The sequence below is a fragment of the Podarcis filfolensis genome, assembly GCF_964270895.1.
Source record: "Podarcis filfolensis genome assembly, chromosome: 4".
NCBI lineage: Eukaryota > Metazoa > Chordata > Lepidosauria > Squamata > Lacertidae > Podarcis > Podarcis filfolensis.
Genome location: NC_139607.1, coordinates 51,760,846 through 51,786,129, shown reverse-complemented (window position 1 = coordinate 51,786,129; position 25,284 = coordinate 51,760,846).

The window sequence follows — 25,284 nt, the reverse complement described above, 5'->3', positions numbered from 1 at the left end:
TGGTCCATGTTTCACAAGCATATAGTAAGGTTGGTAATACAATAGCTTTGTAAACAAGCATTTTGGTTGCCCTTGTATGAATTTTGGTGAATACTACTTAATAGTAATGCTTCCATTCTTCAGCGTTAGAAGCAGAAAATGTCAGAACTGTGTGTGCCACTACGCTTGTCTTTGGGTTTATACATGTTTTTTAGTCATACAGAAGCAAGCTGTAGAAAAAGAGTAAATGATATATACAAAAAAGAATTCATTCTTCCAATTTTCCTTCTAGGATTAATTAAAATGTTAGAATTATTTCCCCCCAGTATTTCTAGAATGATAGATGACAGATGTCCAGATTCCAACAATTACAAATTTCTGATAAAATTATTTATGGGCAGTTGCTCCTGGCATCAGCACCTGGCATTCTCAGGTGCCTGCCAGGGCCCGAACATTCCAGCAGGGTCCATCACCTATGTTTTCCTAAGCCCCTGCCTTTAAATTATTTTCTGGTCTGGGGCTCTAAGCAGTGTTAGATGGCTGGGTACGGCCACCACAATGCTCCTGACATAGCTTTGCTTCAGGTGTTCTGAGATGTTAAAATTTTGTTTGTTTGTATATTAAATTTGTACCCATGGAGCTCAGGGTGGTTCACAACATAAAATATAAAAACACAAAATACATACTAAAAATAATAACAAAGACAAACCAATTTCACAAATGGGGAGTCACTGCAGAAAAGATCCATTCTTATGTTGCCACCCTCTGGACCTCTCATGGCACACAAAGAAGGCCTCAGAAGGTGATCTCAGGGTCTGGGTAGGTTCATATGGAGAGAGGCGGTCCTAAATCCAGCTGCTGGGAGCAATTGTTGCCCACTGCTGCCTGCTAAGTTCACCTGGCCTACCCATGGAGGTGGCTTATCAGATGGCGTTTTGCCTAGGAGCCACCCATACTTGGAGCCAAGTGCTACTCATGCGAAGCAGGGATGAAAGGTCTTATTGTGATGGGAACTAATAAGAGATGCTGCAATTGTAAATATTCCTGCTGTAGGTGGTGATACTAGGCTGCCATCCTAACCATGTCAACTCAGAAGTAAATCCCATTTAATTCAATAGGACTTACTCCAGGGTAAGTGTTTTAGGATCGCAGCCTTAATTCTGAGTGAATAAGTCTCGTGTTAGGCTGCCAGTGATGCAACTTTAGACTAAACGTATTAGCTTTAGATCCTTTCCTACCCTTTTTATGCATCAAAGCAGGATCACACATTCTCCCTCTCCACAGCTCTCTACGGCACTCAAAGCATCCAGCGGAACGACCAGGATCCCCAAGCAAGGCTTGTTATACAAAGATCCTATCTGATGGAATAAGACCCTGAGCTGGGTTTAACCCGGAATTTGTTCACATGACCCAGGGACCATCTGGCACTTGCAGTGAATGCAAAGCAGGGAGATCAACTCGGAAGGTATCGACTTCAGAAAGTCAGGGAAACAGCTGCTTTTGTATCCATTTCAGGTAGACCAACCCACCCATATGTACTGGAGCAACACACTCTCAGCCCTTTCATCAAAGCATGAAAATGGTTGCTGTAATCATATTTTTGTGTGGACTCTGTGAGGAAAAACGTGGGCGTTGCAGAATTCAAAGCAGGAGAGATTCCCCGTTATCAATGTAGCTGGAGAGAAGAGGGAAGATCTGGGGTATCTAGGAGATTTGGGGAACTAAATAGAAGGGCATGGCTATGGCACACATTCCTAAGCATGTTTACTGTAAAGTAATATCCTGTGAAATCAATGTGATTTGCACATAAATGTGTTTAGCATTGGAGACAGATGATAGATAGATGATAGATAGATGATAGATAGATAGATGATAGATAGATGATAGATAGATTAGATAGATAGATAGATAGATATAGATAGATAGATAGATGATAGATAGATAGATGATAGATAGATGATAGATAGATGATAGATAGATAGATAGATAGATAGATAGATAGATAGATGATAGATAGATAGATGATAGATAGATAGAAGATTGATATAGATGCAGAAATACCATTAGAAAGAGCAAAGCAGACAATGACAACACAAGTGTTTCAGGCTTGGATTACAGGAAATATGCTGGTATTTTCTACAGAGATTAAAAAGTGACAAAGGTAGGAAGAGATTACAAGGCCATCACCCTGATCCTAAACATATATATTCTGGAGAAAAGCTATAAAAAACCTTTTCAGCCTGAGGGCCGCACTGCAAATTTACGAATCATTACTTTCATCTAAACATAAATGCAGTACACATCATAGCAGGGAAGACTGTGACCAGGTGAGCAGATTTTTTTATATGCGTTTTTCCATAGAGGGTTTTTTATTTTATTATAACAATCTAATTTCTGATTTATTTATAGGGGGGGCTGTTTCTGTGTGTAGATCCACTCTATGTTTCTTCAGCGATCCCACTGGAAAAGAAAGGCAGGTCTATATTTTCTAGTCAGGAGCTTCAAAACCCAGGGCAGATACCATATTCCCTAATGGGTGCTATTGCAAAAGGACTGTGCTAAGGTGGTGTAAGACTGTACTGAGCAGGAACTGTTGAAACTTCTTCCCCAAGCCATTGACATAAGCAGCAGAAATTGGCAGCGTCTGGGCACAGCAGTGGTTGGGTTTACAGGAGATAAGGAGGCTGAGAGCATCTGTGTAGCACCGCAGCCTTTGCTGCAGAACAGGCCCTTGGAGTCAGAGGCCATTTTCCTGTGTGACCCTAAGAAGTGCAATTTTGAGCTTCTCTCGCACTTTTCGGGTCTCACATGAATACTGTTAACACAAGACAGTTCTCCAAGGGGAAACAGAATGTAAATGGCAGCCAGTGCAGGTTTTTCATTCCCAATAAGAGCCAATTTAAACCTCACATGTAAAAATGACCTAAGTGCACTTGTAAGGCCTCTACAGTTGTAAGATTTTCCTACATGGGAGGACTTTGGGAATGATTCCCATAGAGGAATACCCATTTAAAGTGTTGCATCAGAACTGGCTTCCCACACGGATGTTTCAGAGACATCTGCAGCTGTGACCTGTCAAGAACTGTAATTAATTTTTCTGTGTGGGGAGGGGAGCAATTCCCAAACAAATTCTCCAGCTAAAGGTGATGTCCAGTGCTAGGCATATTCAAGAGTAGACCTACTGAAATAATTTATGTTGCCTAATGTAGTTTCCAACACATACACATTCCCAGCTGCGGGTGCTGCTGGAGAGAAAGTTTTTAGGGGAAATTAGATTTAGAAGTGTTTAATTTGTCATGCTGTTACATAATAGGAACATAGGAAGCTGCCTTGTCCACACTGTGTGGCAAAGGCTCTCCAGGACTTCAGGCAGGGTTTTCTCTCCCAGCCTTACCTGTAGATGAGCCAGGGACGTTCTGCATGCAAATCAGATGCCCTACCACTGAGCTACGGCTCATCCTCTGTTATTCTTTTCCAGATACGGGCAACTCCACAGGGTTACTTTCCAAAACCCTACATACATCGGTAGAATTGCATAAAATGCCTGTCAGCTCAACAAGGCCCTGTGCATCAACTGAGCTGGTCAAGGAAGCCCTGCTTTCCCTCCGGCTCACGCAAGTCCAAAAGGCGGCGGGTCTTGCACAGCTGGTGTGCGGGGAAGCTTCTTCCCCGGTGTGCGGGGAAGCTTCTTCCCCGTGTACCAGCTGAGCAGGCCAAGAAGACCTGCTGCCCTTCTGGCTCATGCAAGTCAAAAGTGAAGCGGGGCTTCCCAGCTAACAGCTGACATGCGGGAAAGTGCAGCAGTAGCAAGCACTTTCCTGTGTGTCACCTGTTAGCCAGGAGCCTCAGCTGTGGGCACAGCCCCACTGTGCCTCCAGCTTGCGAGGAGACTCTTGCTTAGGCTCATCAGGTCTCTGCCCCCACTTCTAGGTTTCTGGAGCCCTGGGTTTCTGGGGCTGTGCATATGCAGGGTCCCGTATGAATTGAACATGCATGAATTGGGGGGGGGGATGCCTGTAATGATCACATTTTAATTTCTTTGAACACCCATTTCAAAAATGAACTTTGAAAGATTTCAGAATTCTGTGTGCCAGCCCAAGCCATTTCTCCATGTGAGGCAGAGGCAAGGCCTACCACTACCACCTACCTCAGCTACTACTTGTTATGTACTGAAGTTCTCACCCTGGGCCAGCAGGGGGATACTGTAGATAGTTCAGGTCCACATATGCAAATAAGGGATTGAAAGTGACGTTCAGTGATTGGATAGTTACAGAAAGTTGTTACAGTTACGCTGTACTGGAGCTCTATATAAGCAGGCTGGCTGAACCCTTCAGTTCAGTTCTGTTCTGACCTGTGAACAAACAAGAGCTGTTTGGAGAATCGCTGTGTCGTCTGATATGTTCACCCACAACTTAACACTGCTCACTCAGTCTCACCAAGTCACTGGTGGTACAGAGAAGCCACCCAAGTCTCATGACCCATAGAGAAGCCTCACAAGACTTTGCCCAGTCTGTTCCAAGTATTTGTTAGATGAGGCTTAGAGGAGTCTTATTTTAGGTCTCTCCCCACATAACCCAGTCTCAGGCTGTCTCCCGTTATTCAGAATTCATCCTGATTTGCTTGTACATAGATTACAAGGTGGTTAGGCTATGTCTGCCTTTATTGAGTGTTCATTCTGATTTGTTTACAGAAGGATTATATGACAAGGATAGGGTTGCCATATTTCAAAAAGTAAAATTCCTGACACCCACTTTTTTTAGGAAGATCCCAGAATTGTTGAGCTTTAAGATTTCTGGGGGACAAACCATAAACCCAAATTGTTGAGCTTTTTTTGAGGAAACCTACCCCCAAAATAGAGATTTTAAGCTTTTTGAGCTGTTTCCACTGCTTTTTTCCATCATGTTGCCATACCATACATCCAGATTTTCCCTGACATCTCCCCTGATGCCATTTTTATACCCAAAAACACCCGAAATAGTTTTACCCCACCATTTCAATGCATTTCCCCATCACTTTCTAAACGGCAAAACATCTGGTGGGATTTTAAAAAGGGTTTGTTGTGTGAGTGTAACAGAGCAAAATAATCTTCTTTAATGTCACAAACGTCTGGCTTGTGCTAAATAGTGGGAATGTGGAGATGCCCTCAGCCTGCCTGGTCTGGAGTTCCATCTGCAGACCCAGCCAAGTGCTGGTGACCATGGAGTAACCCTGACCAGGCAGGAAATTCCCTTTGCTCATTTATTCTATCTCTTTTTGAAACATAGAAGCAGCTGAACCTCAGTCCGAAGAAAAAGCGAGCCCACCAGTGGCATTTCATTGCCTGGTCAGCAGTGACTTGTGTGGCATGGCAGGGTGGTCAGTCGTCGGTGACTCAGTCTGCCACCCCTCCCAGTCTGCCACCTGAGGCAAGAGGTTCAGTGTGGCTCATAGTAGGCCCATGCTACTCTGCATGAGAACTTTAGCCCCACTGCATGCACTGCCACTGATCAGCTATGCATGTTCACTATTGTTTCTTAAATACCATCTATATGTATAGTCTTAAACACTCTTATCTCCGCCTGTATTTTAGAACTATTCATTTCAGCATGGCCTGCTGACACTTTGGAGAAACGGTTTGTGATGCTATCATGGCGGTTTCTATTTGCTTAGAGCTTTATGTCTCGAAGAAATGAGATTTTCTCCTTAAATGAAATGATCCTTGGCTTAATTACATTACATATACTTCTAGCAATTCCAGAGCAGAGAGCGTGGCTGAGTGACATTAAGGGCAAAGGGGGATTTACATTCTTAAAGCTAAATCTAGCCAAAGTAAGCCGCAACCTGACAGATCATTCTCTAGAACTTTCACATTTGAGATGTTGCAGCAAGGCAAACCAAATATAAAAAGGACTTGCAGACCTTGCTTTATTTACTGAGATATCCATATTAAAACCCACGTATGGTAGCAAAGAATGGCTAAGCACAGCACTATGGAAATTAGCAGCTCCTCGCTTTCCCTTCTATGCTGAAAAATCCCTGCCTCTCAGTGGTGCCCTATTGACTTCAAAATGAGGGTCTACCCACTAGGGGCTAAGACATTTGAACCTTCTTTCTATTTAAGTGCCTAAATTGGACCCATTAATGGGATAACCTAGATAGGGAAAATCTTTGCCCATCTACGCTTAGCCTTTCTTTAGTTTTCGCAGGATACAAGGTAAAAAACACAAATTAATACAAACATACATAGTTTTGTCATTTCTAACTGTATGTGTAGTTTATACACAATTGTACATAAACTTAGGGATGGGGATGAATTCAATTCACTCTGCATTTAAAGGCTAGGCTGCCTAATTCTAATTTCCCGAAACTGAAGCACAGCCACTCTTCCAAAGATGCCAGAGACCATGCAAGCAACAATTGAGCAGAAAGGACACATCTCTCCCTCTCTATCCTTTGGAACCTACCTGCTCATAGCAGGGCAGGTGTGCCTCCCAAGCCATTCTCATCCTGAGAACACAGTGCCACCCATTCCATAGATTCAATCACAGTTGTTTTGACATAGCATCAACTTCCAGTCTCCACACCATAGTCCTTTCCCAAGAAGCATAGCACAGGGAGAAAGAGAAACAGCATTAGTGCAACCATTTTGATGTGCCCACCAACACTCTATGAACTACTGCTTCATGGGTGCACAGGAGTGGCTCAATGGAGTAAGCACTCAAAGTTCTACTTTATGAACAACCTTGTGCCATTCACACATTGCACTTTAAGTGCACACAAGAGATTTAAAATTGTACATATACAATGTGACTGTAACAAACTCCTGTTGGCAAACACGCATATATGACACAAGTATACTCTTCAGAGAGCCAGGATTGCCTGCTGTGTATACCTGACAAGTATACACTTGGTGGCAAATAGCAGTGTGTTGGTTGCCACACCAGACTCTTTGTGCTATTGTTTCTCTCTTTCCTGTGTGCTACACAAGATAATAGCCCATAATGGTTCGCATATGCACACATTTCTTGAATAAACATGTGTGGAAGGTTCAATCTTCATTTGAATGCACAGGAGCACTGTTCTGGTGTTCAACTCGTGTATCTAAGTCAGAGACAAAAGTTGGTAGTTGCAGTGCCCCATTGAATGCAATACAAGGAACATCAATTCAGCAATGGTTTGCGTAGGTTTGCCATATCCAGCTCTACTTCTACTCAAGTTCAGAAATTATGCTGAACCGTCCCCAGTTTCAATCCTCCCCCCTCAAAAAAATATACATGACTTAATTGACATGTCAGTCAAATAATACAAAGCACTGCTGAGTTATGAGATGATGCTTGCAGTGCAATCTTCCTCTTGAGCAGCACGTTTTAACTTCGTAATGCATAGTGGAACTTTTCTGACAATGGACGGCAACAGTTAGGTGAACAGTTGGAACGCAGCCCAGCTTTGGGGAGGGGCTTGTTTTGATTAGAGACTCCATAGCATTTTATAAAAGCTCTCAGGAGATCCATAATGTCCAGGTAGAGCAGATGGGAACTTGGCTTCCATCAGCAATTTTTATTGGATTCTTTCCTTAAAAGGATAAAGTACTAATTCAACTCAGCTGGAATCTGAGCCCTTTGGAATACTCCACCCTAAACCCATACAAGTATTTTAGACCACTAATTCACCTCATCTCATATTTGAAAGTTGTGTTGTGCCGGACATGTCTTTCAAGGCCACCAAAACTCAGCATTCCCCCCGCCCTCAAAATAAGTTTGCTTCACCTCCCTTATGTCGAAAGATGGACTTGTGATTGAAGTGAGTCATCAGGAGACCTTAGTTTAACACATTTCCTGAAACTCCGGGCAAATAGATCCCCTTGGACCAAATCCGATGAACAAATAAATGGGGGAGGGGCAGAATTAATATGAATTATATTACGTTTATGTCAATGGGTATGAACTCAGTGAACATACATAAAATTTGCAGGATTGAAGTCCCTAGTGTCTGTAATATAGGGTGGTATATAAATTCAATAAATAATAATAATAATAATAATAATAATAATAATAATAATAGTGTTCCCCAAGGCCACTGCTGGCTGGGAAGTTCTCCATGCCCTTGAGGAACATCTTTTCATTTTAACGAGACTTGCACAGGTGAACTTACTGGTGATCGTGCCCTGAGTTTCTGCACATAAAATGCTGGCAAACTATCCTTGCCTCTCAGGAATATTTTGAAGAGACACATTTTTTGCTCATTAATTTTGCCATGTGTTTCCTTCCTTCACAAAATAGAGAGAAAGTCAATATGTACTGTTCTTTTGCTCCAACCTTTCAGTTGACTGAATCCTTCCTTGATAGACTCAGCCACCTTCAGTTAATTGGCAAATCATGTGTGCATGCATTTACTTATTTAGTTTACCCTCATTTTTGAAATACAGGAAATCAACTGCAACCTCCCCCCCCCCTTGCTGTAAACTTTCTCCATTCCAGTTTCCCAAGAAAATCCGCAAAGATCATTCCAGGCTAAAGTTTCTTGTTATGTTCTTAAGCTGCCATATGCTGGATCAGACCATTGGCCCATCTGGGTCAGTATTGTCTTCAGTGAGTGGCAGTGACTCTCCAAGGTTTCAGAAAGGAATCCCTCCCAGCTCTACCAAGAAATGGTGGTGATTGAACCTGGACACTCAGTCATTCAAAGCATGTGCTCTATCACTGAGCTATGGCCTTCCTCTACATTTCATTGCCCACTTTCTTCTCCACAGTACTTCACCAGGTTTCAAACTGTGTTCTTTAGAAGCTTATTGGAGAGCTTGGTAGTGGCAGTCAAGTTTACACAAAAGATATATAGACTTTTGCTGGTTTTGCCCTATGTACAGCAAACACTCAGTTCTCACAGGGACAACAGTGATGCGCAACAATATTTCAAGTACAGTCGTACCTTGGAAGTCGAATGGAATCTGTTTTGGAAGTCTGTTCAACTTCCAAAGCATTCAAAAACCAAAGTGTGGCTTCTGATTGGCTGCAGGAAGCTCCTGCAGCCAATCAGAAACTGTGGAAGCTCCGTCGGACGTTTGGCTTCCAAAAGAATGTTTGAAAACCGAAGCAGTCATTTCTGGGTTTCGATCGTTCGGGAGCCAAAATGTTCAAGAAGTAGGCTGTTCGAAAACCAAGGTATGACTGTATACACATTTATAAAGAAGCCTGGCCCATGGATTCAATAGAGCTTATTTCCAAGTATGTGTATTTTTGGGTTCAGTGTGTAATATTAGGACCACTGGCCAGTTCAAACATTTGTTAGCGTGGAAATTCTCTACATGTGTGAGGGAAGTTGCAGGCTCACAACCTGAGGTGAATATATAATTCTGCTCCTCCAGGTGCTTCCTTCCCTTTCAGAAGGGTTGTGTTGGGGGTGCATGGGGAAAGGAGAGGAAGAGGAAGCTTCATTGTGTGAGCAGAAGCCATTCCACTTGTGCAATGTATTTCGTTTGTGTGATGACTTCAATTTTTATTTTATCAGAGAATTGGGATGCTATTGTTTTTTCTTATTGGGGGACAGTGCCCCCCAAAGCAGGCCTCTGTGTTAAGAAAGCTAATAGTCATTTCATATACAGTATTTGGTGGGTTAACTTGGTAGTGGTAGTTCCCCCTATCTTATTCCAGATTACTCAAAGCCTCAACAAATAGATAAATTGAGTTTTTGCTTCTGTCACATCACAAAACCCAGAATTTACAACTGATGTTAGGGAAGTTGTGCAGTGACCACTCAAAAAAATCTGACATTTTAAATACCGGTATATCTCATGTTATCTTTACCACCCCATGCATATCGGTGCGCATGGTCTTGTAGCATGCTTACAATCTGCACTCCCTGCTCCCTGCCCCTGGCTCAAAGTAGGCCTCTGTGTTATCAGAAATGGCAGGAAATGGCCATTTCATATATGTGTCCCTCAGCAAGGAGGAGAGGGGAAACTGCCACGACCATTATAACTCACCAACTATTGTGTCTTTTTTGTTGAAGGGGAAAGTCTAATTAATGCAAGTCAACAAAACAACTTGTAATAAGAAAGTGGTCTGATTTTAGATATGGTCCAAATTTAAAAGACAACCAGTATAGAGCAAAACCCATCTCTGAAGGACACAGCCTGTGGTAACTTGATATATTCATTCCCAGCGCAGCCTCCTTCTCCGCTGATTACAAGTCTCCACTAGTGTTTGCAGGACAGATTAGCCATTCTCCTCATATATAAGAGACACTGTTCAAAGAGGTTGGAACGCAGCTGCCTCTTTACAGACTTTACCTAGTTTTCAAAAGGACAAGGATCATGCGGCAGAGGGATGTATGCCTCTGCAAGAGAAAATCTAAATTAATCTTCATAGAAAACGGAGGGTCTTGTTTGGATCTAGCAGAAAAGAAGAGCCACTTGTAGGTGAAATCTTCTTAAGACCAAAGTGGAATCCTGTGAAAATTCGGGTCTGCAAAACTTCCTAGGCATGGCAGACAAAAGAAATTAGCTTTCTGAATAAAAGGTTCCTGGTTTAAATTTAAAAGTTTCTTGCCATGAGAGCCACTGCACTGCCAAATGTCTGAGAATGTAGCATCTAATCCTCCTATCTAGTTACTGCAATAGCTGTGGCTGCTTTTTGTGTTTTTCTTAGTAGCTCTCTACTTCTTTATATTCTTTCCTTTCTTTCTCTTCCTCCTTGGAGAAGAGGCAGGATAGTACATTTCATTTGGAAATGAGAAAATAAATCAATAAAACGAGCGCAGCTTCAAGGTTCGTGAGATACAATTCAATATCCTGCAGGGGCTCGCTCCTGGTTTTAAATCTTCGTTTCTCCCTCGTGAAACTTTCAGATTGGTCTATAGGTACAGAAACTGAACTTATTTAGATAACAAGAATCAAAAATAGCACAGGCTAGCTACCCTGCTGCCCTCATCATTCATGAATAAGTCTGCTGCAGCCAATATATTCAATATTTGAACTTCCATTGGCTGCAATCCTGCAAACAGCTGACTGCTTACAAGCCCCATAAGAATTGATGGGCCTCAGCACACACCGGATTGCAAGTCTGGCGCTTTGGAGCATAACAGTTGTTTACAAGAACGAAGAGTTGGCACTTGACAGAGATAGCTCTACTTTATCAAATGGCTGGTGACTATTAGCATCTTTTCACTATTCCCAACGGACTGTGTGCAGCAACAACGTTAATGGGAATCAACAGACAAAGTTTGTAAGATAGTGCATCCATTCATTCTCTCTCCGTGGTATTTATTTACACATACACATAGTTCTGTGTTCATGGCTTTCAGGTCAGGGGACAAACTAAATGTAGGCAAGAGAAAAACTAGAAACTAAGGAAGTGAATAAGTGTTTTCCCTTTCTTCTTGCTTCTCAAATGACCCCCTACAAATTCTTCTTCTTATGAAAAGCTGCATAACCTCCTCTATAAAGGTAAAGGGACCCCTGACCATTAGGTCCAGTCATGACCGACTCTGGGGTTGTGGCGCTCATCTCGCTTTATTGGCCGAGGGAGCCGGCATACAGCTTCTGGGTCATGTGGCCAGCATGACTAAGCCGCTTCTGGTGAACCAGAACAGTGCACGGAAATGCCGTTTACCTTCCCGCTGGAGTGGTACCTATTAATCTACTTGCACTTTGACGTGCTTTCAAACTGCTAGGTTGGCAGGAGCAGGGACTGAAGAATGGGAGCTCACCACGTCGCAGGGTTTTGAACCGCCGACCTTCTGATCGGCAAGTCCTAGGCTCTGTGGTTTAACCCACAGCGCCACCCACGTCCCATAGCCTCCTCTATACCTTTGAGCTATTTCATCCAAAGTCCACTTGAATCAACTGACTTTAGAACAACTGGTCCCATCTCCAGCATTTTCCCAAAATCTGTTGGACGGTGCAACTGGTTACAGGTGACTCCCAGCACAGGCATAGCCGGGGGGGGGGCAGCCCTCTAATTTGAAATATACTAGCTAGTTAGTTATGATGGTTTGAGTAGTGCATGTTAAAGTGTTATCTACCTCAGACTCTCACAAATCAAAACAAATTTTGAGTGGGATCACTGAAGGACGCTTAAGTCTTAGGTTTGTGAACTGGACACTCAAGGTGGATGTCTCTACCATTAGTTCTATAGGCTTTTAATATGTGTTGTGGTGCCAAATGGTATATTTATATGAAGGAAATGGGTTGTAAGGAGAATCCAGGGCTTGCCTGCAGAGTAGAAGGAAAAGAGGACCTTTTTCTGCCTCCCCACTTCCAACCAGTCTCTAAAGACTGCAGAAGAGACCCTCTTAAGAATATTAGGGGGGTGGGCAGGGGAAGCATAGCTTTGTTTTTTTAAGTCTTCAGATGAGGACTGGACCATGTGAAAAATGAATATAAGATTTTAGCAGCAGTTCATTCATTTTCAGCTTTGTATTCTTGTTATAAAAAGTGCGCCTAGACATTCTGTTGTTGCGCCCATAACCTAGGCGCCATTTAGCTCCTAGCTTCCGTATCTCAGTTTCTAACGCTGACTGGTCTTTAACTAAAGCCAGGTGGCAGCACTGGTGATGACAGTGATGAACAAGAGCAAGTGCCACTTCTGAGGAAAGTTCACCATTGAAAAGCTTTTCCTGGGGTGGTGCCATTATGCTATTCCGTCTCCAAGAACATCCATTAAGGTATGACATAACTGCAAGCTTCTCCAGAGAACCTATTTATTGTGCATTCATGCACAAAACCTATGCAGAGGTTAGCTATATTTGGTCTTTAATAAGGGTGTTTATATGTCTTCTTGAAGGAATGGGTGTCTGTGCAGTAAGTTTAAAACTGACTCAAACCCCCCCTTTTCTTCTTTCTCCAAGAGAGTACTCTAAAATGCGTAAAACTTGAGCTGTTGAGCAAAAGCATAACAAGGATACAGCTGCATAAACAAGCTCTCTCCTTTATCAGTCACGGCAAGGGATGACCCTGGCTGTTCTTCTAGGGGAACAGAGAAGATACGTCAGTACCTTATCTTATATGCTGACCACAAAAGACGCACAGGCCGGTGTCCGGGGAAAACGCCAAAAGCGTGTTCCCGGAGATGATGACCTCTTCCTCCCAGATAAAAGTAGGAAGAGGAAGATCCTTTTATGGTCAGAAGTACAGGAAGGAACACCCTTTTATGGTTAAGAATACCAGAGCAAGAACATATGTGATGTCAACCTGCGTACATAGGCTGATGTGGTTGGAAAGAGGGAGAGGGTGCCTGGAGGATATATATACTGCATGAAACCTGTCATTTCTTTGGACTTGCTGTGGACTTGATCACGCAAGTGCCTTCTGCTATCCGGAGAGCAGAATAAACTCTTTCTTTGAATCAGCCTTGGTGTCATTTGACTTCCTTCCTCATGTCCCGGAGCAACGCAGACCCAATCGGTGAACTCCAATAAGGCTACATTCTCATTGATCATTTGTTCATTCCACACTTTCCTAACCACTTTTTAAAAGCAGATTTACTGTATTAGGGTGGCAGGGTGCTTTCATTCACAAACCTAAATTTCCCAGAGTGCATTCATCCTGCAAAATACTGACATTCAGAGAAATCCTGAGTTTTAATAAACAGGTTGGAAATTTGCCTGTTTTGCCATGCTTGGGGAGGGGGGGACCTAATGGAGCACATATACAGCAAACCTGCAACTTGCGTGCATTCAGTTTTACATGTGTAACAAAGAAGAAGAAGAAGAAGAAGAAGAAGAAGGAGGAGGAGGAGGAGGAGGAGGAGGAGGAGGAGGAGGAGGAGGAGTGGAAAGCCGGCAGGCGTCTGGGGGTAAAGACTTTAGCAATCCCACCTGCCATTGAATCCAATGTATTTTGACTATACATAATTTTGGCTTTAGGTACAGTCCCTGGAATTTAACCCCTACGTAAGTTGTAGGCTTAGCTTGTGTTTTATCTATAAGTTGTGGGTATGCTTAGCATTTTAGAATCATAAAGTGGATGATATTTTATTGTTTATTTTCTATATTATATGTCACTTTGTTACTTTTCTGTGGAAATGCAATTCAGTAATATTGGGGAAAATATATTTTAACAAACTGAAGAGCCTGTCATTCCTTCTAGGTCTTACTCGTTGCTTCTTATATTTTTCCTTCAAATTCCAAAATCATTTTGCCTTAGTTTTCATTGGAATTGCAGCATATAGTGGGTGGTTTCAGTTTACTGAAGCCAAGACTGGGCCAAATTCATCATGGTAAAAAAATCCTGCCTGCTTTAATTCTTCTTAGGCCCCACTAGCTTTGATGTTGAAATCAAGAAAGAGTTTTGAGTTCATAAATACTTTCCCTATGAACTCGTATTTTTCAGCATAATTGCACAAACAATAATATCATATTTGGCACTGCTTCATGTATTTCGAGCTTTGATTATCATGTTTTGAAAAATGAAATGTTTCAGGCTTTCATTCACCATAGCGTCTTGCCACCTCCTTAATTCCTTCCCCTTTCAGCAAGGCACTTACAGAAGTGCTCAGAGTTAAGCAGAGTGCTAAAGTGCTTTCCTGAAATGAGATCTTACCATTTAAGACCCTGTCCCTTTGATTGGCCTTCCCACTGCTGCACTGCAGACAGCTAGCAGTAAATTACAGAGACATTAGGCCTTCTCAATTGAACAAATCTGTGGATACCTAAACATATAAAGGACTGTCCCTGTGCCTCCTCCCTCACCTTCCACACATCCACCTGAGCCTCTGCACAAACCTTCTACCAGGGCTGGCTCCAGATTCTGGAGAGCTGTTGGGTAACCTGCCCTGAGTGGGTCCTACTACTCTTCACTGCAGTTGTCACCACATGTTCACTTAACCTCTCCCTCTGGGCGCAATCTGCTCAGCCATCTTGAGGGTAGCGTGGGTCAAAGAGCAGCAGCACTTGAGAGGGTCTTCCCTGTGGTGTCCCCTGGTGGTGGAGTTATCGTCCATATGTGGGACATCTTGCACCATCTTGTACTGTTTGCTTTTGGACCACTGGTCAAAACACATCTTTATATCCAGGTCTTCGGCCGAGTCACGGAAGTCTTCCCTCCTACTCCTGTATTCTTGTTATTAACACTATTGGTGGTTTTATTTTATGGTTTCAAGTGTATATTATATTTATTTTCATTGTGATATTTTTGTAACCCGCCCTGGGACCTTTCGCTGAAGTACAAATAATAAAATGAATAACGCAATCTGTGCGCACCTTGATTTTCTCTGTACAATCTGCAGAAACAAGGAAGCAGGTTGCACATCATGAGCCTACATTGGGGATCACTAGTGTGTGGCACCCTTGAGGTCTTCCTGTGTCCATCCACAAGTTCTCTGAGCCCCTCCCCACACTGTCCCCTTCATCATGAGGTGATGAGAGCTGTTACATTTTTCTCCCTTGATTAAGTATATACAGCTTTCTCCTGTTTCTTCTTTCAGCTCTGTGTGCTTTTCACTGCTCAGGTCCATTCTACTGGATCCCACTTTTACCCAAATCCCTTGGGGAAGTCTGTGCATCTGCACTTTCTCTCTTTCTGTCTCTTGCCTGGGGGCTGAGGGGCGGGGAGGGAAGTGACCAGAGAGGGTGGTGCCCATGGCGTTCAGCACTCACTCAAAAATCCAAATGTGTCCAGAGGTCTAGAAAGATTGGTGACCATGCATACAGCTTCTATTTATGTTGCTCTGTGCAAAAGAGCCAATCAATATGTAAAGGTTGGAAGTGAATCTAACTAGTGCAATCCTGACCCACCACATTCCTCTTGAATGGATTTGGTTGACCGAAATGGGTTTTGCTTGCTTTCCAGTCTCTGAGTGCCAAGGCATTTAACCAATTGTTCACAGGAACCCTCTGTGCAGACCAGACCTTAGTTTTGCTAAGTGCTACAATGTGTGTTGTTCACTCCATCAAGGGAAGAGGGCAACCCAACTACCAAAAAAAAAAGAAAATACAGGAAGAGCATAGCTAAAGACATAAAAAATATAGAAGCCTCTTTAAAACTTATTCAATGCAAACAGTGAATTGAATTCTGTGGCTTTGCTTTTTTGACTCAACAGTCCTCACTTTGAAATCCAGAACACACCCCCATCCAAAGATTAGGATATATAAAGGTTGATGAGAGATAAATCAAGACAGCAGTTTAAAATGTCTAAGCTAACCAAGAAGGGTGGAGAATTGTTTTTTTTAGACAAAAGCCACCAAAAGCAAAATGCAAAAGTTTGCTGCCGATTTGGCCTCTATAGAAGCATTACAAAAACAGGTACATTAGTGGGATAACAGAATAAATGTGATTCCAGCTATTCAGGCACACTGCAACAAAACCCTTTATTTGTTTAAAGGAAACTCTCTAACAATGGCCCTGCTTGCTTCGGCAAGCATGTCTTACTGTTTAATAATGCCAGGGTCTTTTAATTATTATTTTAAATGCAGGGTTCCCCCTCCTGACTATGTTTGAACAGATGGTGTGCATTGCAGCACCTACCAAGTTGGTCATACTAAATTTACTTTAGTGGAAGAAAACACATCAGGGTGGAAAAAAAGAGAAGTCTTGTTTTAAAATACTGCTTCTTAAAATGTTAGTAGCTGTTGCTACCAAAACAGGTTGGATTTCATGAAAGAATAGCAAAAATGCTGTTACAGAGTACACTGATTCGAACTACATTGTTTTTTGTTCTGCCACAATGACTAGCAGTGGATATAGGTGGGCCTGGAGGAGTTTGATTCCCGCAAGACACCTAAGAACTTCCTTGTTTGAGCAAGTTCCATCTGTTCCATCAGAATTCTGTAAAAAATTATCGTAAGGAAAGGAATCCTCTGCCCGATAGCCTGAGTAAGGATTATCCAATGACTTTACCTGGCAACTGAAATTCCACATTTCTTCCTTTAGCTGGAGAAGGGTCATAGCTTTACAGTATCTGCTTTACATCCAGAAAATTCCAGGTTTGGTTGCTGACATCTCCAGATAGAGCTGGGATGGCTCCTATCTACAACTCTGGGGAGCCACTACCAGTCAGTACAGACAATACTGAGCTAGATGCACCAACGGTATCAGGCAGCTTCATGGCCATCCTACACCCCCTCCCAGGGCACAGCTCCAACAATATAGAACACCAGTCCTGAAAGACTTACATTGGCTCCCAGTACGTTTCCAAGCACAATTCAAAGTGTTGGTGCTGACCTTTAAAGCCCGAAATGGCCTCAGCCCAGTATACCTGAAGGAGCGTCTCCAATCCCATTGTTCAGCCCGGACACTGACGTCCAGTGCCGAGGGCCTTCTGGTGGTTCCCTCACTGTGAGAAGTAAGGTTACAGGGAACCAGGCAGAGGGCCTTCTCAGTGGTGGTGCCTGCCCTGTGGAATGCCCTCCCATGTCAAGGAAATAAACAAGTAGCTGACTTTTCGAAGACATCTGAAGGCAATCCTGTTTAGGGAAGTTTTTTATGTTTGATGTTTTATCATGCTTTTAATATTCTGTTGGGGGCCGTCCAGAGTGGCTGGGGAAACCCAGCCAGATGGGCCGGGTATAAATAATTTTTTATTAATTATTATTATTATTATTATTATTATTATTATTATTATTATTATTTGATGAGAAACACACAAGAAAATGCCATATACCAAATCTTTGGGGGAAAGACTATAGCTTAGCAGTAGAGCTTCTGACTTGCATGCAGAAAGTCCAAGGTTTCAATCTCTAGTTTCTGCAGGTAGGGCTTGGATAGACTGAAGCCTGTGAGAGCTGGTGCCAGTCAGTGTAGACAATGCTATATTAGATGGACCAATGGTCTGGCTCCATATAAAGCAGCTTCCTGTGTTTCTGTGTTTCATTTTATTTTCCCCAGCCTTTTAACCCTCTTAAACTGTTGCAAGTTTTCTGTAATGATCTTTTATCATTCACCCTGTGCTGTGTGTTGTTGTTTTAGATGTTGATTGGTTTCTTTTTGTTTTTCTGGGTTTTTGATGTAGTTGTTGTAGTTGTTGTTGTAATATTGTATTTCTATTCTTTCTGTATGCCATCCCACAAACACTGATTGCCCCTGAAAGTGTGGGATATAATTTTTTGAAATCAACACGCTGTGTGTCTTTGTTCACGGCTGAGCAGCTGCATTTTCCAACCAAAGAACCCAAGGACAATTTCATACATATTTATTCCTAAGAAAAACTTTATCCATATTAATAGTTTGTCCCATCATCTTTCTCAGAGGAACCCAGCTGCTTGCTGCTGTTTCGCTGTACTGCGAAAAGGGTGGGGGGAAAGGGGAAAGTTTTGCACACTGAAATACAATGTGATATAAATGGCCTTTAATAGCATTTAAGACTATATAGTGGCATTTCTGGTAAAAGTAGAACCCACTATATAATTTTAGTTTGTTTCCCATTCCCAATAGAAAACGAACACATAATGCAAACATTGTGTGTCCCTTTATAACGGGAGTTGTAAGAAAAATACTTGCTACCTGAGATATTTCTGTAAGTCAGTGAAGCAAACAGGCCAACATGTGGATTAGGTTACATTCAGAGCTGATCCTCATTTTGTAACACACACTAAACAGCAAAATGCAGGAGTCTCGGGTTTAATAAAACACAAACTTTCAGCCGCACATATAGCCAATAAAGACTGAAGCATCCTGGCCATGATCAGCATACTAATTGCTGCATGAATAAATCCTGAGGCTTGGCTGTTTTGAAAAGCAAACAAAATCTCTGCAGAAGGCAGAAAGAGTATTTACTAAGAAAACCTAGCCTGTGTGTACCTGTAACAGTGTCCTTATGAATGTAAACTATGCCTCTTGTTGATCTCTCTTGCTTGATATTAAATATACGAGTGTGTTTCAGAAAGTTTCAGCAAAATGACTGCATGCACAGCATGGTGGAAATTACCATTCTGAATTATCCTGATATTAAGCAAAACTACCATCACTTTGGACTTCAGTTAAACTCTTTCTGAAAGGAACTACCGTAATGGAAGTGTGATGGTGGGGAAACGTTGGGATTGTTCTTGATTCTACCATTTCATTCCCTCCAACCTCTTGAGTCCCAAAACTGGGACACACATCTTCCCACCAATGCTTCTGTGTGAGTCATGCAACCCTTTCAAGATCATAAAGCCCCAAAGACACAATTTTCTTGGCCCATGCTCACCCCAAAATGCACTTTTCGGGGCTCTGCGCAGGATTACAGCCCCACTGTGCTCAGGGGTGAGATCTTGGCATGCAATCGTGTGAGATCAAAATGGCTACCGTGCTCTTGCACAAGAAAACGGGATATTCTGTTTTTTCCAGGATACTTGCGGGGTACACTGTTTTGGCAGGAAGTGTTCAGGGTAACTCTTCCCTCACCTTCCTATCATGCCTCCTGGTTGGAGTAGGTACGAATCTGTGGGATTGAAGTTTTATCCTCTATTTCCTCTCAATGACTGAACTTCTACCATAAATTGGTACTCTGAATCTCCAGAAATAGTGGGGGGGTGGGAGAATCTTACCCTCTCAACAAGAACACTTTTACCCCAAACGATGCTACACCGCTGTCACAAACAAAGGCAATGTGCAGCTTTACTCCATACAATATATGAGTGGGAACGGCACTTGCAAAAAAACCCCAGTGTTGCCTCACAAATGAAAGAAGCTTCAGCGTGGATTGCACTCTTGTTGCTAGAGATCAGCTCAGTCATCTGAAGTCAATTTAATAGCCAGATATAGCAAATCTAGGATGTGGGTGGCGCTTTGGGTTAAACCACAAAGCCTAGGGCTTGCCAATCAGAAGGTCGATGGTTCGAATCCCGGCGACGGGGTGAGCTTCCGTTGCTTGGTCCCTGCTCCTGCCAACCTAGCAGTTCAAAAGCACGTCAAAGTGCAAGTAGATAAATAGGTACCACTCCGGCGGGAAGGTAAACGGCATTTCTGTGCACTGCTCTGGTTCGCCAGAAGTGGCTTAGTCATGCTGGCCACATGACCCGGAAGCTGTACGCCGGCTCCCTCGGCCAATAAAACGAGATGAGCGCCGCAACCCCAGAGTCGGCCTTGACTGGACCTAATGGCCAGGGGTCCCTTTACCTTTATCTATAGCAAATCTATGTCAAAACTGCTTTTCACACCAAAGTCCCATTGAAATCAGCTAAGTGCCTATGCCTGATTGCTTTCAGTGGGGTTTAGGTGTGCCTGATTTTCTCTAGATTGCACCCACTTTATACTTAAATTGTCTGTGTGTGTGCGCATGCACACACACACACACACACACAAATTATTTATGTCTAAATATAGTTAGATACTTTAAAGGGAATAACTGGAAAGTACCAGTGTTTGCTATTGGAGGCTTATGCTTCAGGCTTCATTTTCACAGCATTAAAAGATTAGAAAGTCTTCCCATGCCTCTCAGAGGGTTTCTTCCTGAAATGAACATTTGCTGAAGCCTTACTTCATAATGTGTGAGTGAAATACATTGCACAATGGATTGATAGGACTGTTCAAAGAAGCCTTTGTCAAGCCCTGTGCTGTGCACAACCAGTGTCTTTAGCGCTAAGCTCTAATCCAACATAGGTTTCCAGTGAGTAGAAGAAAACTGCTTGGCATAAATGGCTGCAGATCTACCTATGTGTGCTCTGATGTGCTGTGAGTGTTCTCTGAGCTTCTGCTCCACTTAAAAGGGCACCTGGTGGAATAAAATGCAGTTAGGAAAAAGAGAAAATGTTCCAGCGTTCCTAACAACATTGTTAAGCTAAAGCTCTTTAAGCATGTGTATACAAGAATGTTGGTGTGCATCTATTAGTAATAATGAGAAAATAGTTTGATACACCCACATATCAGGGATAAATGCCTTGTCTGCTAAACAGGTATGTCCTCATACTGAATATTGTCTGTGCTATCTAAGACCTGCTTAGACAAGCATTCCCCTGATCTCCTGACCAAACCTCCTGTTTTCATTGTTTTACCTGCCCTTTTAAACTGCTTTAATTGTTATGCAGTTTTAAAGGCCTTGTTTATTGCAAATTTTATTTATGGATATTTATTTTAACGCTTTCATGAAATTGTTTTATTGTGGATTTTAATTATGCATGGCCATATTTTCATAACTAGCTTTATATACCTGTAAACTGCTTAGAAGCCATTTTGGCAACAACACATCATATAACTTACTGTAGTTTATAGAGACAAGAGTTCTGTTTTTTTTTAATTAAAAAAAAAAGATAAGTGGAATCCTATAGTCAAATATATGAAGAGTAAATATGGCATAAATGTTGATGCATGTAATAGCTTCTCTATGTGGTAAAATATCAATAGCTGTATACTGGAGGTATTTATAATGTGTATGCATTTAATTATTTGTTATAATAGTTACTGCTTCTTCTTGAGAGTTAATAAAGTTTAAAATATATAAATACATAAAATATGGTAAAAGTGTAGCACATGGGGTTATTTAGGGGACATTGACACATCGCACTAAACAGGCTTTTGGCGTTTCCCAGTCTGTAATAGGAATGGTGAATCTATTTTGATTTAAAATGTCTTTCCTTCATTCACAAGCTTCACACATACAGACAAATTGTGAGAGAGGGGCTCAAAGAATCACTCCAGGGATTAAAGCTCCCCTCATTCCAGAGCATCAGTCATCCTGCCTGGGGCTGATGGAAGCTGGACTCCAGCAACAGCTGGAGAGCTACAGGTTTCTCATCTCTAGATTACACCATTAGGCTAGAATGGCAGAGGCCTGCATTAAAAATACTACTGCTTCTCTCTCAGCCTTAGCTCTTTAGCTGTGAAATGGGCAAATAAACAATCTACCTCACAGGGCTGATTGTGAGATCAGAAACTGAGTTTTTAAGCATTCTGTGCACTAAACACCTTATAAAGATAGGACTGGGGGAAGCCGTAAAATACTGGTCAAGAAGCTTTACTTTGCACTGCAGAGTCTTTTAAAATTAAATGAAACTGGCTGAAAGTGAAAAATTCCTCCTGACACACAAAATGTGAAAAATAAAATCCTTAGTCTCAAATGCTAGATACCTAATTTAAGATTCTTCTATTAAGTCAATCTCAACTCTTCACTATTACATTCTATGCAGAAGCACAGAAAAGCTTGCAATTTTAACAATTGTGGTAAAATACAGAAGTATGATGTGTCAGATATAAAAATGGGTTTTATTTTGCATTGCCACACAGAAACTCTGTCTTGGCTGTCATGTTCCCATATTGCCGGCTACGCTGCTTAAAAACAGTAAAGCAACATCAATCTGGGCTATGCTCTTATTCACATCTGTTTTCCATAGAGTCCACATGTCACTGTTTTCTGCTGGGAGTTCACACATTTCATCCTACAATGGAGCCCCTGCTAAGAAGTCTCCATGTTCTTTTCCCACATTATTCAGTGCTAAGTCCTTTGTCTGATTTGATATATAGCTGAAACGCTTTGTTCAGAACCACCTATTCCTGCCTTTGCTTCTACTAAAAAACTCCATGAAACTCCATGCAACCCAGGAATAGAGTTGTAAGGGAAGGCAGTGGTTTCCATCCTGTTCTGGTTTCATCACAATCAGCTCTGTTTCAATTCTGCTGCACTTTAGCTTCTGCTAAAACCTATACTATTTATTGTGCTATCTGCTATGGCCAAAACTTACATAATTACCGCATTTTTTGCTCTATAAGACGCACCAGACCACAAGACGCACCTAGTTTTTGGAGGAGGAAAACAAGAAAAAATATATTCTGAATCTCAGAAGCCAGAACAGCAAGAGGGATCGCTGCGCAGGGAAAGCAGCAATCCCTCTTGCTGTTCTGTCTTCTGGGATAGCTGTGCAGCCTGCATTCGCTCCATAACACACACACACATTTCCTCTTACTTTTTAGGAGGGAAAAAGTGAGTCTTATAGAGCAAAAAATATGGTAGTTCTGTGATTCATTTCTTTTTTTATTGGTTGCTTTTCAACAAAATATGAACAGAACGCTAAATTTCCCCCAGTTCCACCCTGCTCCCCATAGAACAGAAAATTAGTATGTCATGTTTTGCCATAAGTCTGTGTGTGTAGCTGGTAGGTGCCAGTCTTCTGAGTGTGCATTCAAATATTTTATAAAGGGGTACCATATTTCAATGAAATCATCCATGTCAGATGTTCTACAATTAATTTCCATCAAAAGGTTAAAAAAATGTGATTATTTACATAACTTCTGCAGACTAAAAAAACCTATAGTGAATGCCAGTCATAATTGATTGTGTGATTTCCATTCCTGACCTCTGATGAATATGTGAACTCTGCAGATTTCCACCCCATTTCAATTTCTGAAGGCTCTTCCCAACCTTTTTTCTTTTCTTTTATCATTAGAGCAACTGTTAGGGGATCCACTTAAGATTTAGCTTCAGGTGCAAGGGGGAAATGGGAAAGGAGAAAGTTAGCAAACACTCCTCCTCCAGCACCACTGTTCCAATCAAAATTGAAGTGTTCCATGGCTTCTTTAAAAAGTTAAAAAAGAAAAAGAAAACTCAGATGATCCGCGAGACATATGAAGGCTTGTTTGCTGTCTAGGCTGAGACTACATGCCGAAAATGGATTTCATGCTACATGCCAAAAATGGATTATACAAGAATTGTGTCTTGTTCTTAGCTTTTAACAGCTAATCTGGGACCCAGTAACTTAGCTAGTGTGATTTCCTTTTTATTTCCTTTTTTTCATTTTGCAAGACTGTATTTATTGATTTTTATTTTGGGGGGGAAATGACACAAACAAAATATTAAAGCAAACATAGTACACTCACCAAATCAAAACACAGACTGAGTGTCTACCCACAAACCCTGGCATTACAACAAAAGCAAGAGGGTCTGAAATAATTTTGCATATTCACAGTGAAAATTAATAGCAATTTATAAGCCTCTTATGTTTGTCTCAGCATCTATGGTTTGAAGCACGCAAAAATGCATGGGAATAGCATCCAGCCACATAGATTTTTGAGAGGCAGATGGAAGAATCAGACTCTGTTGCTGGCTCACATAAGTTCTGAGAGGGTTCCATGTCCCATCAAACACACTTTTCAGTTTGACTCCCCTCAAACATCTGTTGCTGTTGTTGCTTATGAACTTTTCCACTCCACCCAACACACAAACTTTGACCCACCCAGCTTTGAAGAAATATTGTGTGATGTATCTCCAATGATGCGCAATTTCGAATTGGGCTTCCCCTAATTAAAAAAATAAAATTAAGGACTGTAGGTTATTGTTATGTACTGAGTTGAATAGGATCCAAACTGCAGCAGTCTGATTGGTCCTAGAACAATAGGATCCAAAAGGCAGCAGTCTGATTGGTCCTAGAACAATAGGATTCAGAATGCAGCAGTCTGGTTGGTCCTAGAACAATGCAGCAGTATGATTGGTTGGCAGGAACCACCCAATCATGCTCTAGATAGAAGTGAATCCACAACCTGATTGGCTTACAGTAGAATTCCGGAATTAGCCAATCATGTGCAGCCCATTGTGTAAATAATGTATATAAAGCAGATACTTTGAGGGGACTTTGATTCATTCCTCCTCACCACTATGAGCTGAATAAAGAGCATGAAATCACTTTGCGACTCTGAGTATATTTCAGTTATATTTGCAGTACTATAGCAGATATTTCTTGAAAAACTCTGTCAAAACGATTGTGTAACAGGGCACTCCCACCACATTTGTAAATACCCACCCCTTATTTCCTTTTTATGTCTGATCTGATGTTTTGGTCTGGCCTGCTCCTGCCCCTCGCCCTTCCTTAAGTATGTTCTGGAATTTAGTTTGAGAGATTCAGATGCTATGGCCTACACCCAGTTAACTCTGTCCCCTTGGACCCTCTGCCAACTAGGTACGGTGTATTAGCTTGAATCCTAACTAGGTTTCTGCTAGTAAAAGCTTACCTAGAGCCGAGTTCTACTTACTGGATGCTCCCACCAGCAGAAGGGAACTAATGACCTTCCATTTCCTTTGCAACACATCCCTCCCGCCCAAATCTGTTCTGATGGGCTGGGGGACCATCTGGAGCAACATGAAAGGCAGTACAAGGAACTGCAATGGGGAGGGGAAATCAGGAAAAATTGCCTATCCCCAATCCACCAGAGGGGTCCTACACTGGATCTCAATCCCATCTGTGAAAGAGTAGCAGGAGCCCTTCTGTTTACAGACATGTCGTTAGGATCCTATCCATTGAATGGATTTACACTGCTCTTCCAAATTTTCCAAGTGTCATTAGGAAGGTGGGGAGTGGTTTCAGACAGTCCATTTGTTAAAACACAAAGGAGTACAGTGGTACCTCAGGTTAAGTACTTAATTCGTTCCGGAGGTCCGTTCTTAACCTGAAACTGTTCTTAATCTGAAGCACCACTTTAGCTAATGGGAC